This window comes from Seriola lalandi, unplaced genomic scaffold, assembly GCF_002814215.2.
Source record: "Seriola lalandi dorsalis isolate HSWRI2012SDOR001 ecotype SW California unplaced genomic scaffold, Sedor1 jcf7180002054861, whole genome shotgun sequence".
Taxonomy (NCBI): domain Eukaryota; kingdom Metazoa; phylum Chordata; class Actinopteri; order Carangiformes; family Carangidae; genus Seriola; species Seriola lalandi.
Genome location: NW_019525414.1, coordinates 3,301,748 through 3,312,072, shown reverse-complemented (window position 1 = coordinate 3,312,072; position 10,325 = coordinate 3,301,748). Strand labels below are relative to the sequence as shown.

General features: G+C 41.4%; 1 long non-coding RNA gene across 1 annotated transcript; it reads left to right on the top strand.

The window, feature by feature from the left end:
* Positions 1 to 374: 374 nt before the first annotated feature.
* On the top strand, positions 375 to 8,296 carry LOC147817895 (uncharacterized). Its single transcript, XR_015438562.1, has 3 exons — positions 375 to 565; positions 2,244 to 2,300; positions 8,238 to 8,296. It is a non-coding gene; the product is annotated as an uncharacterized LOC147817895 (long non-coding RNA).
* The last annotated feature ends 2,029 nt before the right edge of the window (positions 8,297 to 10,325 follow it).

The window sequence follows — 10,325 nt, the reverse complement described above, 5'->3', positions numbered from 1 at the left end:
TGTGTTCGTCTCATAGTGATTAAAAAATCTGTTAATGCAGCTTTGTGTCTTTTTTTTCTGGCAGACAAGTATCTATTCTTGTCAGCACCACAATACCCAGGCAGACAGAGACAATATAGTGGTGTTTCCATAGATTTAATTGGGAGCTCTCCAGGTACACTCCTAACCTATATCTAGTTAGCTAATGTGGCAAATTAAAAATCTGACTTTGTTTACCATTATTAATTGAAATCATCTAGAATAACGTTTGTGAAATAAGAGAGAGTAAAAGAGTAAGACGTTTTGACAAGCTGTCAGCAGAGACCATCACTAAACTCCAGTCCAGGTTTTCCAGGCACCACCTGCCAACCGAGAAATTCAATTAAGGACTCCTCTTCCCACTTGAAGCCGGTCTCCAGGGCAGATCTTCCGGGCGACTCGCCCAGTAAGAAATTAGAAAATGCTACAATAAAACCTGAAAAACTGAAAAAAATGTGGCAACTTTAATAATGAAAGGTCTCACGCTATTCAGCGTAAACACACTCTCTTTAGTTGGAGGTCAACGAGAGACAGCGAAGTACCACAGGTAAGAGTTTTCCTTTTCCTCTCAACTACTGTACATGCTCCTTTCATCTCCAAACATATCACTCTCTGCAGAAAGCGACACCAAAGTGTTTCCCGCTGCAGCAGTGACAATGAAAACGAGCACGAGCAGCAGTTGTAAACATTTAGGGAAATGGCAGTAAACGATAGAGACTTGATGTGAGGACTTGTCGGTAAAGACGGTGTGACTCCCTGCCTCGATGCAGCGGCAGCAGCAGCAGCAGCGCCGACAGCAGCAGCAGGTCTGGAGCGACTCGCACAGTCTTGCTAGTGAACCTACTGTACCTTTGAAAATACCGGCGAGAGGACCAGGCTTTCCCTAAAACTTTAATAATTCACACAGCGGTCACATTGAAAGCCGTCAAAGACCGGATGAATACGACAGGCGACCAAACACCGGCCCCGTTGCAAAGTTGAGACAGATAGGTGCAACTTTTCCCCTCAGTTCGTACTTTTTGCTCAGTTAACTCGAGTTCAAATACTCCCATTCTCAAATATATAAAGCATGGAGGAGACAACGTGGAAACAAAACTGACAGGCGATATTTTATTATTTGTCCAGCAGCTCAGACCAACGGTATAAGCTGTTACTGTCCGCTGACACTTCTCCAAAGCTGCAAAAACGACACAGATGAGCGACTACCGGGTGCGACTTCTGCGCCTGACGTCCCAGTATTTGTCGAGAAAAACTTAGTGAAACTCCACTGGTTGCCATAAAACAGGCTGTATCCCCATCGAGTATCATTTACAGTAAATTGAGGAACTACTATAAATGCAATCAATATTCAAAGACTGAAATGCGGAAGTTCTGCTGTTGTAGAGTGTCAGTAAATCACTTTATATATATTTTTTGTCTTACATATCTACTAGATGAAGTGGGGCTGAGTCAAACAGTTGCCAAAAATTGTAACATGCTAAATGCACGACTTCATGAAATTTTCTCTACTAATTATTTGGAGTTTCAGCAGATGATTCTGCATAAATATCATAAATAAATGTCATCTTAAATATCACATGATTATTAAACCGTGTGGAAAACCTGACCATTTTCTCAAAATGTTGTGTCAACTATTGGCAGATTATACATCTCTCTGACACACACTCACACACACACACACACACACACACACACACACACACACACACACACACACACACACACACACACTGTATTTGCTATGATAAATAGGAATTTTCTGCAGTTCCTGCTCTCAGTGGCTGTAAGGCAGGTTTTCTGACTTCCACCTACTCTAGAACAAACAATCTGTTCAAAAACTTACCAAACATACTCTGTGTGTTTGGTTAGTTGTGATCTTTACAAAACACCACTATGATGTGAGATTTAATTTCTCATGCTTTAATGCTTTTGTAAAGGGTCACTGTTTGTGCTCTTGTGCGTTTATAAATGTGTGTGCTCTGTGCTTGCCACTGTGTTATTATTTGCAGGGATGAAGATGAGGACAGGAATAGATCACTGGCACTTTAAACCCGGAGTTCTCATATTCTCGCCGGATCTTTCTCCTTTGCTAATTATTGTGTTGTTTTCAGAGCAAATATGTCATATCCATGGCGACCAGGCAGGTTTATTGTCTCTCCCGTGCAATAGCTCACATAAGTAATTAATTATCTTTTTTTCTCTCCCTCCTGTCTTTGGTTAAACAGATCATTCATGGAAAGCCATCTTCTATATTAAAAATGCCACTGCTAGTACAACACAAGGTAAACATGAAAGTTTTTTTCAATTTTCCAGTTTTGATGTCCTTTTTTGTGCTTCGATTTTTTTTGTCTTACAAATCAGTTGTGGACTTAATTGTTTTTATCATGTAACAAGATGCATTTTGTGCACAGTGTGTGTGTGCTTTTGAGGTATTTTCCATAATACCCTCATAATGCAGCAGCTGTGCAGCCTAACTGTTGCAGATGTATTCATGCATGCAAAGCGAGCACACACTTGACACTTAAACAGGCGAGCCTAAAAAACACATGTTTCGACATGAAATCAGCATGCATTTTGTGTGATTTGAATAGCAAGCATGAGCCAGACTAAAGGTAAGTTTACTTTAGTGGGGTCTCCTATTTTCTGTGGTCACCAAAAATAATAACCAACAGCAGGTGACACAACATGGCACAGTAGTTCACCTGAGTGCATTGCAGTGGCATTGTACATGTGCCTTGATGCATTCTGTCCAAACAGAGCTTTAAAGTGATCAACTGAAGCAGTTTCATCCTGTGTACCTCTGGAATGTGAGGGACTGCTGTCCGGAGGTCCATCTCTAGCTGCACACCAGCCAGCCCCTCTCTCTGTCACACTGGTGGCACAGGTTCTCATCTCTCTTCGGCATTGATGAGACACTGCAATATCCATCTGTCAAACATACTGCCCCTCTTTCTCTACCTCTCTTTCGCCGGCTGGCTCTGCCTTCCTTCTTTGATCATTTTTCACAGTCACTATAGGTGGAAGTAGAGCTGGGTAAATCTCCTGTGCTGTGAAAGCAGAGATGCTAATTGTCCATTTGTGCTGTTTTAATTGCAATTGGGTTTGTGTGTTTAGTTCAGTGTTTATGGATGTGGTCCTTTAGGCCCTTTGATTGGGTCTCTCTCTCTCTCGCTCTCTCTAAAACGGTACTTGAGATGTTGCCTGTAGTACTGTGCTCTTGGTTCTCTCCACTAGTTCAGAATCTGATTGGTTAATCAGTGTGCAATGCCTCCAACGTTCTTATTTCCTGCAGCCCTATCAGTCAGTGAAATGCCTCATGTCTCATAAGTACCCATCTGCATCTGTCAAGGGGTGTGTAGAATTAAACCCATGTGTATTCCTTTTCTGTTTGACCTTGGCTGTGGACCTCAGGTCTTTGATGTCAAATAAGCGTCAGTAATCCCAGGCGGCATTTGACAGGCTGCAGGAGCCATTACTTTTGTTTCCCAGCACATAAGCTTTATCAATTGTCCTCAGTGTAATGATTTTGTATACAAATTCTTACTACCACAACCGTAGTGTTTTGCCTTGTAAAAATATACTGCCTTCAACACGTACTGTTATACCAGCTCAAATAGCACACATGTTTTTTTAATCATCATTATTGTTTTTATTTTAGTGCTGAGGAAATGTCCTTTTTGCATGCTTGATCAGCCAGTAGAGAAATCCAATATAATGGAGGTTCAAGGTGAATTGCATCCCGTGCATTTCCCCCCTTCGACTGAAGGAATATTCCAGAGCAAAATAAACAAATCACACAGACAACAGTAATATAGGGTTGATTTTGAAGGCATGAAATAAGTATCGATTAAATCCTGCAGTTCATAGATGAAAATGGCCTTTTTGGTAATTTGTCCTGGGCCCTTTCAATACGATGGAGAAAGAGAGAGAGAGGCATGGACTGGGGGAGCGGGAGAGAGAGGGAATGCAGACAGGGTGGAGAGGAAGAATAGAGAAAGGAATAAGACAAGTGAACAGCGAGAAAGACAGAGAGAAGAGCTTTCACAGAGTTGAGAAAGGGACATGCTGCCCCTCTCCGAGCTCATTATCATTCTTAATAAGTCTTAAGGAAAGAAGGAGCACTGAGTGTAAATGCACGGTAATCCTTACACTGGCCAAGGTTAGTAGGGACGTCAGCACATGCGCACCGTTCCCAGCTGGCCACTTTGGGACAGGGAGGGGACCAGAGGAGCACAGTTAAGGATAGATGTTCAAGGAGAAAGTGAGGACGTTTAGACACTGTTTAAAGGTTAGGCCCTTTCCCCCAGCCTGTAGCTTTTCAGTGCCTGCGCCACCTGGCATTCAGTGAGTAAACAGTTCTGCATCGGACTAAAAACAGACGTATTTGGCCATAAGCCCTGGTGAAGGCTGTATTAAAAAAAGAACTGGTGAGGAGTACAAAGCGTGATTAAAAATCTAAATAGGACAGTTTTGACTTTGGCACCATTCCCCACAAGGGATTCAGTCTTCTACTCAAAGTAACTGTTGGCTGCTGCGCATGCCTAACTCACTGTTCTTTGGGTGTGGTCCAGAAACAAGCATTAAGATGAATTGGATGAACTGGTGACCAATTAACTCATTTAACAAATTGCCAGCCACTTGTAGTGGTTGTTCAACCATGTTGCTTTAATGGAAATCCAATGCAGTACTATTTATTTATATACTGTACTAAGCTTACAGTCCAGTATTGTGTCACCGTATGCATTCTAGTGTTAGTAATATTACAGTATTCCTGTTCATTAATCAAATCAGATGTGAGACACGTCTGGCACATTAATCTTAGTCCACAGTGAAACCACACCAGAAGGGGATTTTTATACTTCCAGTAATTAGTACAGTGAGTGTGTGTTTTCTTTCAATCTTTTAGCCTTGTTTTAAAATTTACACATTGCAGTCTAAGCACCTGTGATACTTGCGTGTGAAATTATAGAAGTGTTTAGTGAAAAGTGTATATCGTAAAGACGAGTATATAAAACTGTGTGCAAAAACTGAAAAGCTCTTTTATTAGTAGTGGTAATTAGTGGTGGGATTCAAAATTCGATTCGATTCAAAATTGATTTGCGATTCAATTAATAGACAAGCGGGCACAATTTTCCAGCTCTTACTCCAGTGTAAGTACTCATGCTCTTAGTCCACTGAATTGCAATATGAAACTGCTCGCAGTTAAGCTAAATGGTCTTGATTAAAGTCTCTGTCTGACTAACCTAAAAAAGCAGAGAAAAGTGTGTGAGATTACATAGCATTTTTATTTAGAAAAAGTTGACAGCTATAACTTGGGAACATGTCGCAATGTTCTGTGTGTATGAGAATAATTAAATGAAAGTGTAATTTACTGAGCATCATTACTGGCTAAAATCATTTTTTGAAGGAAAAAAAAAAAGAAGCGCACTCTGCTGTACTGTGACTAACGTTGTTTCTCCAGCAGTGGGGAATTCTCTGCTGCAACGCACCAGGGAACTAATTCTGAATTGTAGAAGATAAGAATTATGATTCTTATGGGAATTGATTTTTTTTTTTTCCCCACCGCTTTAATGAATCCTACAATTTTTCCTAACAACAAATATGCACCACTGGTTACTCCGTCCTAACGGCGACGTTATTGATTTTAGTTAAACCAGATTTACAGTTAGGAGTTTTAGTGATGCGTGATCAAAATGTTGTTTGAGAAGATTTCCTCCTGCAGGAAACAATACAGAACTTGTGCACGAACATGAACGTGTAGCCATTTGTTGCAATAAAAGTTGGCACAGTTTAAGATTATTTTTCGAACCCAGCACAGGCTATTGGGATCTTCGGCCTTACCTATAGTCTAGGGGGGGGGACCCTTTATTTTCTTATAAATATTTTGGTTGTCGAATTATTATCTGTGATTTTGGTTGACTGTTGGAAGAAAATTTATTCCCTGTCCTCGTCTCCAGCTTCATACTGCTGGCGTATTTGAATCCTTCACGATGACTCTGTAGATCCTCTCGGGAATGTGTTGGCTTTATTGTCCAAGAAAGGGACAACAGTCAAATAAGCAAATGAAATCGGAGCTGATGGCGTAGAGTGGGGTGCCCTTTTGTCTCGCTCAGTGTAATACCATCTCTGTGCCTTTCTGTCATGTAAGGATGATTTACCCACAGACAGATGTTCTCAGACCTTCGCTCATGAACCTGCACCATTTGTTCTATTTTTTGCCCTTTTAAAGGTTAAGGCGTAAAAGTTGCACAGTTGCTCTGCTGGACTCTGCGTTGAGTCGGACAGTGGAGGGAACGGGGTTGAATATGTCGCCACGTCACACACACGGATGATGCTTTTGGGAAAATCTCTCCTTTCTCCGCTCTCCTCATTCCACTGTGTTTTGGTTGAGGCATGGTTGGCAACCTGCTCTCCACTACTGCCCCCCTCCTCCCCACCACCAACCCTCCAACCCCCCCCCCCCTCCAGGGAGCCTTGGGAGGCAGAGACCCATCACCATGGTGATCTGAACACAGATCCCCCACACACCGGTCCATTGTGACTGGCGTGCGTTGAGGTGAGAGGGAACAAAATGTCACAGCAACAGGTTTTTTTGCTTTTGTTTTTGCCTCAATTCTCGGTGGGATTGTGCTCAGATCCATGCGCTCAGTTACACTGGAGGGACTGGTGGGGAGACTGTGGGAGTGAGGGAAACAAGCTGATTGGAGAAATGAATAGAGTGACATGGAAATAGACTGTAAATACTAATAATAAGTCTGTGTTTTTGTCTTTCTGTTTTTTTTCTGTGCTCAGTGCCGAGCATCAGGGCAAAAAAAACAAAAGAAGCGTCATGAGGGAGTGTCATTGTTATTATCTGATTAAAAGTGTTTACAGATTCCTCAAATAGGCATAGCCCAGAGTTAAACAAAACCAGCAGTATTTATAATAATTTAATATCCTTTTACACTTTTACACAATCACACATTTAATCAGCATCGGATTATTGAAAATGGGGAAATATTTTATAATAAGAAGGTGGTTTAATTTGCCTGAAAGTTTGGCAGTATGTTTAACAAATCTGATCAATATTGGTCGGAAGAAAGTATTTCTCTCCAACCCCCCCACCAGGGTGTAACTTGCTCCATGCTTCACTGTTCTTCTGCCACAGTGGTTTGCGATTATCTAGTGATAGTGCCCTTCAAGCTCCCAGTTTATGCTGACCTTTGACCTGTCTTGATCCAGGCAACATGCTATTGGCTACAGGCCTTTAGAGAAGAAAGGGGGCTGATAGATAACGTGGCACTGAAGAGGTGGAGCAGATTTCGCCCCCAACCCTGAGGAAGTTGTGGGCTGTGTCCTATGACAGGTCCAGGGTTGCCCTCAGTCCCAGAGGTTGGGAGGGAGGGTCAGCCCGTGCCAGAGGGCATAAGGGTTACTTCAAACACACAACCCTAACGTCTGGCATAATGTCCGGGCCTCCTGCCCTCTGCTCTGAGTAGGATACCGCTCCATAGCTCCTGTGATATTATGTATTAGTGATTGTCTTGTCTTGCCTTATTTCTGTACATACATTTTATACATACATTTCTTTTGGTTTGGAGCCAGTTTCACAGTGTCTATACTGCATACATATGCATTAACTCCCACAATAAACTACTTTATTATGCAAGAACCAGGAGTCTCATTAATATTTGTTGATATGTAGCTATAGCAGTCAGGTCTTTTCGTGCCAAGTCTGTAAGAGTCTGCCATCTCCGTTCCCGGAGCAGATGCAAAGGTGCACGTCCTGAGAGATCCTTTTATGTTTAGAGACCTCTCCTTGCTCCTCTGACTGCGACCTCAACCACAACACAGCTCTGTCTCAATCAGCTCTCTGCTGTAATCCCACTTCAGAATTCCTCTTGGCTAAGGGAGTAAATAAATTTTTCAGCGTTTATTAGAATACAGCTTGCCAGAAGGGACTCCTCTCTCCTCTCCTATAGCTGCTCCAGTAATTAGCAAATTGATTAGGAGAACTTCAACACACCTCCTTGGCTCTTATCTCCCCATTCTAGGACAATATTGCTGTGCCATGGGACAGCGTAAATATTTTAAGGGAAACCCTCAGTGAATCTCATTAAATGGCTATGGGGCAGAGCAGCTGTCTCCTGCTGAAGGTCCCAGCCAATTTTCTAAACTATGATTAAAGAAAAGTTTTGGATTATTTAAACATGCCAGGTCCTGTGGGTTTTTTTTTTCAGTGCCACTGAAGACCTCTGTGATTCCCCCACCCCTCCGTGCCAGGACTGCTCCTCTCCCTTTGGATCTATTAGTTTGAAATCGTTTGGGTGATGACTCTTTGAAAGTGGTGGTCATTCTGGGATGCTGTGTTCAAAATGCAACAAAGACCTCTCTTTTATGCACAAATGCTAATTAAAATTTTTACCCCCCATCCCCAAGCTGCAGAGGGAAAGACTTGGTAGCAATTTGGCAGATAATCAAATTGCATTTTAAATGGAGCCGTTTAAAGATTACTGGGGTCTGCTCACATGAAGACACAGTGGCACAAATTAAGGTTGAATAAGCTTCTATGTGCACAGAGGAACAATACAAAAAAATTCACATCACAATAGGAGGATGCATTTATGTAAATGATTAGTTAAAAGGAACTCAGGTACACAGTTGGATTTGTTTCCTCCATATGCATGCGTGCTGGAATACTGTTTTTCTTTTAATTACGATTTCCTCTTGCTAAGTGGCATTTTTTTTTTCATAATGTGTCCCTACAATCGGACCAACTGCGGCAACATGCTAATAAGACATGATTTGTTAACGGCTGTGGTACCTTGGAAACATTATGTTCTTAATTTTAGATTTTCAGCCTGACAGAAACGGCAAACTGGGTGGAAAATGTTGTCAACAGCTATGTTTGTCTACAAAAATCTGTGCTTGGAAGCTGTCCCCCCACATTTGGTATACATCATTAAGTTCTTCGTGGCCAATCAAATTGTCTATTCACACAGCATTCCAGTACATATTAGTGACATCTCGTTAGCAGAAAACAGAAAACTGACACAAAAAATTTGGGAAACAGGCCTGAATTGTTTATCTCTCAGAATAAGTAGAAAGTGTGATTCTCATGAAGTGATAGAATTGGATCATACATGCAGCTCCTAAAGCACTTCTTTTATCCTCTCCCTGTCTGCCCCCGAAAAAACTGAAAGCACCAAATGATCTGTTTAGTTATAACACCAGTCTTACTCAGGCCACATTTCCTGTAAAGTTTAACATTCATCACAAGACCAATACAGCCATCACAACTGCTTCATATCCATAAAACCCCATTATGGACAGCACAACAAGTGATGCTTGACTTGTAAGTTTGAAGGGTTGTTAATTGGCTGTGATTTGCTGGCTGTACAGCAGCCGCTGTGGAAGTGGCAGAGTGATCCTCTGTGGATGACGCATGACTTTTCTGGCAACTTAACGGACCTTAATACTGCAAGTATCCGCAGTCCTCTGTTTAAGTGTTGCCTTCAGCAGCGTTAGACTGTCATAACAATTGTTTTGACCCGCACAGTACAGGTTGCACATGAGTAGATGAGATGTTGACCTCATCCACCTTCTCTGCAGATACTCACATCTAGAGAAAGCCCCTTGAGGTCTTTCACAGCGATTCCCGAAGGCAGTTTCCCTGTTTTCACTGCAGATTTGTGGTTGAAAGCAGCTGAATACATTTACAGTCTGTGATGCTTATTATTGAAGCTCATTTATGAGCACAGTAGGCCTGAAAAACACAAAACAAAACACTAAAACTTCAAGTACCTAAGATATTTTCTCACAATAATCAAAAGAGAGTTTATGTCAGTTTTCTTTTCTGATTTGATAAGATTACCATTTAAGAAATCTGGGTCACTGACCATGTTTTGTTGTTAATGATCGAACATTTCCATGAATTCCTTCAAACCGTCTGTCTAATGCTGAATAATTCCAGTTATGAAATGAATACTCTTATTGAATGACCACTGTAATACGATAAACAGTCAGTGTATTTGAGTTGTCTGATCATTGTAATGTTTTAAATTTAACTAAAAACGTTGTCCTCCTTTTTGTACATTTTCAAAACACCATGTGGTTATCTCCAAGTCAGCATTCTCAAAAACACATCAGCATATTTATTTTTAATAATACACAACAAAACAGATTTTGTTTTTGGTAAAAGTGACAGGAAGGAGGATCCTGTCTTATGATGTTGATTGACAAATATTGTTGCAAAGTTAATGACACAAGAGGGATTTGATTGATCAAGTGGATGACTGATCATAAAAGTGCGGTCAATATTTGGCCGC